The 7,251-nt window shown below is 36.3% G+C and overlaps 1 pseudogene; it reads right to left on the bottom strand.

Moving 5' to 3' along the window:
• Window positions 1-378: 378 nt before the first annotated feature.
• On the bottom strand, window positions 379-6,703 carry LOC149562692 (DNA replication licensing factor MCM3 homolog 1-like; annotated as a pseudogene).
• Between the last annotated feature and the right edge of the window lie 548 nt (window positions 6,704-7,251).

The following is a 7,251-nucleotide window of genomic DNA, read 5'->3' as shown; positions in this document are numbered from 1 at the left end:
ATTCCAACCTCATTGAGAGCCCACTTCTAGCTCCTTGTCCAATTTCTGACCTTAGTATTGCATTTCAAACTTGTGTATGAAATTCTGGTCTTTCTCCTCAACCATTTCCAGCTCCATCACTAGAATCCACCTAAGGAATAAGAGGAAAATTTAAAGTATAGAGATTTGAAGTTAAGACAACAAATTTTGAGTTTATAGTTCAAGTTTTAAAAAGGGAAACATGAAATTTTCATGTTTCAACAAAGAGATGAAGATTTTATAGGTAGAATGTGGAAGGTTTATGTAAAGATATTTGCTCATTTCTAGCTCTAAGCTGAAATCAACCTCTGCGAGGAGCATTTCTAGCTCTCTTGTGGAATTCAAACCTTAAGGGAAGCATTATATTTTAAGATAACGTAATGAAGTCAAGTTGAAGTCCAATTCAAGATGAAGGCAACATTGAGAGTGGTCTGAGGTGACAATGGTTGTTATTGTCTATTTCTCCATAACCTCATGTATAGATACACGGTCTTGATCACTCATCTTGTCAAATTCATCAATGCAAACATCATGGTCTACTAAAACCATTGCTCTAGATTCTAGCCTATGTTCACTTGAATTAATTTAAACTAATTAGCAAAGAACAAACAAATATTTTCACAAAACCATCTAGTCTTTAACTGATGAAATAATGTCAAATTGGTCATCATCAAAGCATATGGCCATGACAAACTAGGCCTCTTAATAGCAAAAAATGTATAGATAATAGTCAAGAACATACATAAAATCAACATCTCTAAAAACTAATTACGTGTCTCTTGGTCAGAGGTGATAGCGACTGTCAAACCAACACCAAAAGACCCTTGTCCTATAGTTGATATTGCTAGGGGAGCAATGTTCATGATGGCTCTCAAGAGTTAGGATTTGGCAATAGAAGGATCACCAACCATCATCATGTTTATATCCCTGCAACAAAATTGATAGAGATGCATGAGCTCAACAACCATTAGAAAGAGAATTATATAGAAAGTATGAAATTAAGGGTTTTACCCTCTCAAATGAGTTCCATTCCTCAGATTCTTCTCAACACCCCCTAGTATCTGCAATACAACAACTGTATTTATCCAAGTATGCCCATAGATTGAAGGTGCAAGTGACTCTACTAGTAGACTAAATGTATCTTGCTTATTTCCTATTTTCTTGATGGTTTTTATGTCATCACCTATAAAAATAGGGGTATTTATCTCTTTATTGAGCTGAAACACATTATTGGCAACAATAATAGTCTTGCATTGAATGGAACGCTAAATATGTCAAACATGCCCGAATTGAAAAAAGGTTCCAAACCAAAAAGGGGCTACCATGAATGAATTGTGCCACTTGTGATTGATTATTCAAAAGGCAAGGTACCTAAAGACACCATTGGCACTACCTTTGCTTTTGCTAGGAATTGCCTTGTAAATTCCGACCACTATTATACGATCTCCAGGCTTGCAAGTGTCAACAGATCATCCTCTATGATAATATCTACTGATCTAGGTATCTGACCAAGAGCAAAGTTCTGAGGTACTTCTTGCATAGATATTGTTTGATGGTCTCTATACTTGCACAGACCAAACTCAGTAACTAAGAGATTCCCTTGATCATCCGGTCATAACATTAGCAAATTCACTTGCATTAATCCCTTAAAATTGTATGCAATCAATAGCTACTACAGAAAATATTGCCTTGTGGAAAAACACTAGAAATATTATGGAAGAAATGTATGGAATACTTACTCGTGTAGGATAAATAGACCCTGTGGGTAGGCCAGTTGTTGATGTTATATCTCGATATTCATGAGCTTGAAATTCTCCAGTGATAGGGCAATAATGGACACTTTTAACAACCTTTGGGCTTACTAAAGAACCTATTGGTCATAAATAGAAAACTTCTATCACATAAATGCCCCAGAAGAAGTGATCTTAGTCACAAAATTAAACAAGTGTAAAACCTACAATCCTACAAAAAAAACACAACTAAAAAGTTGGCCTTGACAATTGAACCAAATGAGAACATATCAAAAATCTAGTGATGTTGTTATGTTGAGAAAGTAGTTAATCATACATTGTAGAATCCCTGGGGTGAGGTAAAACAATTTAAGACACCAAATCATGTGCAAGGAAATTATCACACAACCTGACAGTAATCGGAATTTTTCTTCATCCAGTCACAAATTCAACAACATAAAATAGACAAAAGAAAAAGATGGAATGCAATGTTTTAAACATCCTTCTCGTACCCTAGTATCTAGAACTCCAATCTTCTAACACCATTACAAGGGAACTCTATTTGTTGTTTTAACACCTTTTTTTACTATTCACTCAAAAGTATCAATTCTTTACATAACAATGTATATAGTCATAACCAACAGATAAGGATAATAAAGGGCATCTTGTTGAGATAGTGGGTGTTGCACACATTGCATAATATTGTTATTTTATTATTTTATTTTATTATGTAATGTTGTGCCTAGATGGACGTGCAACATGTAAAGATTCCCATGGAATATTTTTGATGAGTTGTATTGTAACATTGTGATAATATTTTATGTAATTATTTAATATTGGGGAAAAGAATTAAATGCCCAATATTAAATGTGGGGTTAGTGGGTTAGGTAGCACATGGTTTTAGCACATGGTTTATGTAATACCACTTGGTGGTTTTGTGGGACTTGCTACTATATAAGCAGCCACAAGGGTAGTTGTTGTAGAGAGTAAGAGTGAGAAAGGAAAGAGTCGAGCAGGACAAGGCTTGATAGGTTAGCCAAGGGAGCATTTGTGAAGGTTGGAAGCATGGCATGAGATGTGTGGATTCATGCTTGTTCACATAGTTTTCTCGGTTGTGGCTATGGCCACGAAGGCTTCCATGGTTGTATGGCAATGGTATATTTTGCTGAATAATACATGGTGATGGATGCTTTTGGAGGTTAGGTTTTTCCCTCAATGAGGGTTTCCCAGAGTATATCTTGTGTCACATTTTGTGGGTATGTTGTCTATTCTCTTGCATGTGGATTTTAATTCCGTGTTTATTTCAGATCTATTATGGGTTATGTGGAAACAGTTTATTCTTTGTTGCCAAGTTTCCTTACAAGTGGTATCAAAGCTATGGTTTTATTATTATAACCCTAGATTGAATCCATGAGAGGATAAAAGAAAATGCAAGATATATGAATGATTTATTGCAGGTCTGAGGGTTTTAGATTTGTTGTTATGATGGGATGTTAAAAGATTTGGTCATGTGAAGTTGTTGGAGAAAAGGATTTTTTAGATGTTTCATTTAAATGAGGGCTTTTAGGGGGAGCTTGCAGAAATGACCTCCTAGGTAAAAACATACCTCACCATTGGATCCGGGTCGACATTTTCATAAATTTTGATATATAATATGCCCTAGTTTGGCCATGTTCAGAGGAAATGAAAGAGTTTTTTGGTTTCAGCCCATGATGGCCGCCAAATTTAATCCTGTCAAAATTTTTGTCACAATAAAAAATGAAGATGGTTAGATCTTGAAGACTCATGGAGTTCTTGGTTACCTTCATGGTATGTGGAGATGGTTCTTCATGGTATGTGGAGATGGTTCTTCATGGTATGTGGAGATGGTTTTCTTCATGGTGTGTGAAGGTGGTTGCATCTTGAGGACTCACAGGGTTCTTGGAAAAGGTGAGGTTTATGCTTTTATTTGGCATGTTATCCTTAGTATGAGGATGGTTTCATTATTATGTCATGGTATACTCTTGATACACGTTTAGAGTTGTGAAAAGTTATAGTATGTTCATATGGAGCATGTTATCTCTTTGGATGAGATGGTTAGATCATGTTGTCATGTTTATGTTCCTGAGGCCATGGTTGGAACTTTGACATTGATCTTGATTTAGTTTCTTGGTATTGAGTACACTGATCATAAGCTAGATACTTCATGATATTGCTATGTTGCATTTGGAGTTGGCATGGATTGATTGGTTACAGGTGCTCATGGATACTTAGAGACGGTGGTGACACTGATTTCTATTGGATTAGAGAAGTATTTGTTGGGATGATTGATGGTTTCAATACGAAGTCCGAGGGGCAGTCACCTGATATGGACTTGAGAGGAGATTTTTCTTAGATGAGTCTTGGTTGGAGACTTGGGTATGTTGATGAGCATTCTCATTCCCCACTCTTGGTCTACTCGGCAGTTTGCTACTTGAGAGGTATAGCCCATTGTTTCTCTCAATTGCATTATATTTATGCTTGCCTTTCATGGATATGGATCTTGAGCTATGGTACATGAGTTATTTCTGGAGGGTTCATTTGAGAGATGGTTTAGCATTGGTTATCTCCATGTGCATATGTTGTTATGCTGGTTTAGTTTGGGAGATGGTTTTATATTGGGCATTTTCCTTGGATTAGGAATGGTTATTCCTTGATTTAAGAATGGTTTATTGAGTTTGATCTTCTTGTGAGAGGCTTACATCCATGATTAGTTATATGGTATGGTTTGGGTGTTGTTGAGGCTTCTTTTTGGGGTTTAAAGAAGGAGATCATACTTGCACAGTTTACATCTAGAGGTGTGTGTAGAAGGACATGATACAGGTTATGATTTACATGATTTCTCCAGTCTTGGTTATCTTCCTGGATGTTTGGTTTTTCTTACACTGGATTTGAGATTGGTTGAAGATTGTGATCACTGGTTTGTGTTCATGTATGTCATGTGAGAGATGACATGGTTATTACTTTATCTCTTTCCTCTGTTGGTTGTGGAGAATTTGGGAGACTATTGGAGACTTGTTATGAGAGTTGTTCTTGCAGGATATCAGTTTATGTATTGTGGATGTCCTTGATACTACATGGATTCACTTATTTGAGATGTTGTGAGTGGATTGGTTATAGATTTGACATTATCTTTTATAGTGGGAGCTTCTTGGTATACATGTGGCAGGTATTGTTCTTGAGGCTTGTGATTGCAGGTTGCAAATTGGATATGTTGATGATGTGAGATTCACTTGTTATACCTTTGAAGGTATGGATAGTTGGATGGGTTTGGCACTTGCTATGGGTGCTATTTCAGCTATGGATATTTTGACAACTACGGATACATGTGATTACCTTTGGATAAAGTTTTTTGTGCTTGGCATTTCAGTTGGTACAAGATTTTATGATCTTCTAATGCGACAAGTTGGGTGGCTTTCTCTTTGGATGGCTTCTATGTATGTCCAGTGGTAGTGGCATAGTAGGAGGTGATATCATTCATGTTTGAGATGCTGGATACTTTGATTTTGTTGTGGGTACCAGGATGGAGCACTTGGTGTATTTTGATCCATGATGGTGGATGTGCTAGGAGGGATTGTTCCCTTGTTCATTTATGTGGCTACGGATTGACCCTATGCAATGTATACAACAAGTGGGATATTGTTGAGATAATGGGTGTTGCACACATTGCATAATATTGTCATTTTATTATTTTATTTTATTATGTAATGTTGTGCCTAGATGGACATGCAACATGTAAAGATTCCCATGGAATATTCTTGATGAGTTGTATTGTAACATTGTGATAATATTTTATGTAATTATTTAATATTGGGGAAAAGAATTAAATGCCCAATATTAAATGTGGGGTCAGTGGGTTAGGTAGCACATGGTTTTAGCACATGGTTTATGTAATACCACTTGGTGGTTTTGTGGGACTTGCTACTAAATAAGTAGCCACAAGGGTAGTTATTGTAGAGAGTAAGAGTGAGAAAGGCAAGAGTCAAGCAGGACAAGGCTTGACAGGTTAGCCAAGGGAGCATTTTTGAAGGTTGGAAGCATGGCATGGGATGTGTGGATTCATGGTTGTTCACATAGTTTTCTCGGTTGTGGCTATGGCCATGAAGGCTTCCATGGTTGTATGGCAATGGTATTTTTTGCTAAATAATACATGGTGATGGATGCTTTTGGAGGCTGGGTTTTTCCCTCAATGAGGGTTTCCCATGGTATATCTTGTGTCACATTTTGTGAGTATGTTGTCTATTCTCTTGAATGTGGATTTTAATTCCGTTTTTATTTCAGATCTATTATGGGTTATGTGGAAACAGTTTATTCTTTGTTGCCAAGTTTCCTTACACATCTGATGTTCATCAATCTATCAAGCATTTTAAAACTAATTTAAATAGGGGGATCATGCTTGTGGAAATATATATATACATTTAGTGACAATACCCTCAACGCTAACCATGGTGCCAAGAAATGGAGAAAATAGCTCCTGAGGAGTAAGCTTGTGAAAGCCAAAATGACCTTCAAAACCAACTTGAATTTTTTGGCCTTCCTGTAGATACTTGGGATCCACATTTCTTGTAACCTCCCCTAGTGCATTAAATAAGGGCTTAATGTACTCACTGGGACTCCTTATCATGCTATGAGCTAAATCATGGCTGAAATTCCTTAGATCAACCATGTCTATAAGTAGGTGATGGCAACCTTGAGTGATCATGCCTCTAATCTTGTCCATGTACACACCTTGCCCCATCTGCAAAATGTTGCCACAAACATGTTAAAAGGCTATGTCATGCATTAATGGCTTCTACCATAGTACATTTGATTGGTAAATCTTTTAAAAGGATGATGAGATGAAATGATAGGAGAGCAAAGAATAAATTTACATCTTGGTCTAGAAAGTCCTTGAAAGTGCGCTTGTGCACCAAACTAGCTTCCTCATTGATATCCATCACCGACAATGTAGCTTCCTACAGTGGGAAAATGAGGTGTTGCAAACTATCGATCCAAACCTCGCTTACAAACACCAAAATAGTACTGAATTGAAACAATATATAGCCATCATAAGTTGTGTAGAGTAAGTAGAGCTAGCCATCATAATTTGGAGAATAAGTATAGCTAGCCATCATAATTTGAAGAATTTAATATATATGATTAATTTTGAAAGAAGTGTATTAATAAAAGAGAGAGAATTGATCTAAATGAAAGAATTTAGAATACACAAGTATTAATTTATCTTGTGTATAAAAAAAAAATTTAGATTGCTCATACAACCATATATGAAACTTACTTCTATTTCCATCATTGGCTCAGGTTTGGGATCTGGCACCTTTGAATACCATACATGGTCTTCCTCCTAAAACAAACAAAACAATCAAATAGGTCTTACAAACTATGGGCCTTTGTTGATTACAAGCATCACAGATAAATAATTTAATAAAGAAATCATTCTTAATAGCAAGTTGAAGCATTTAATGCTAATAAGTTATAACCACCTCCA

The sequence above is a fragment of the Cupressus sempervirens genome, chromosome 4 (genome assembly GCF_028749045.1).
Source record: "Cupressus sempervirens isolate cs-2001-9-10 chromosome 4, ASM2874904v1, whole genome shotgun sequence".
In the NCBI taxonomy this organism is placed as follows: domain Eukaryota; kingdom Viridiplantae; phylum Streptophyta; class Pinopsida; order Cupressales; family Cupressaceae; genus Cupressus; species Cupressus sempervirens.
This window is presented reverse-complemented; position numbering and strand designations above follow the sequence as displayed.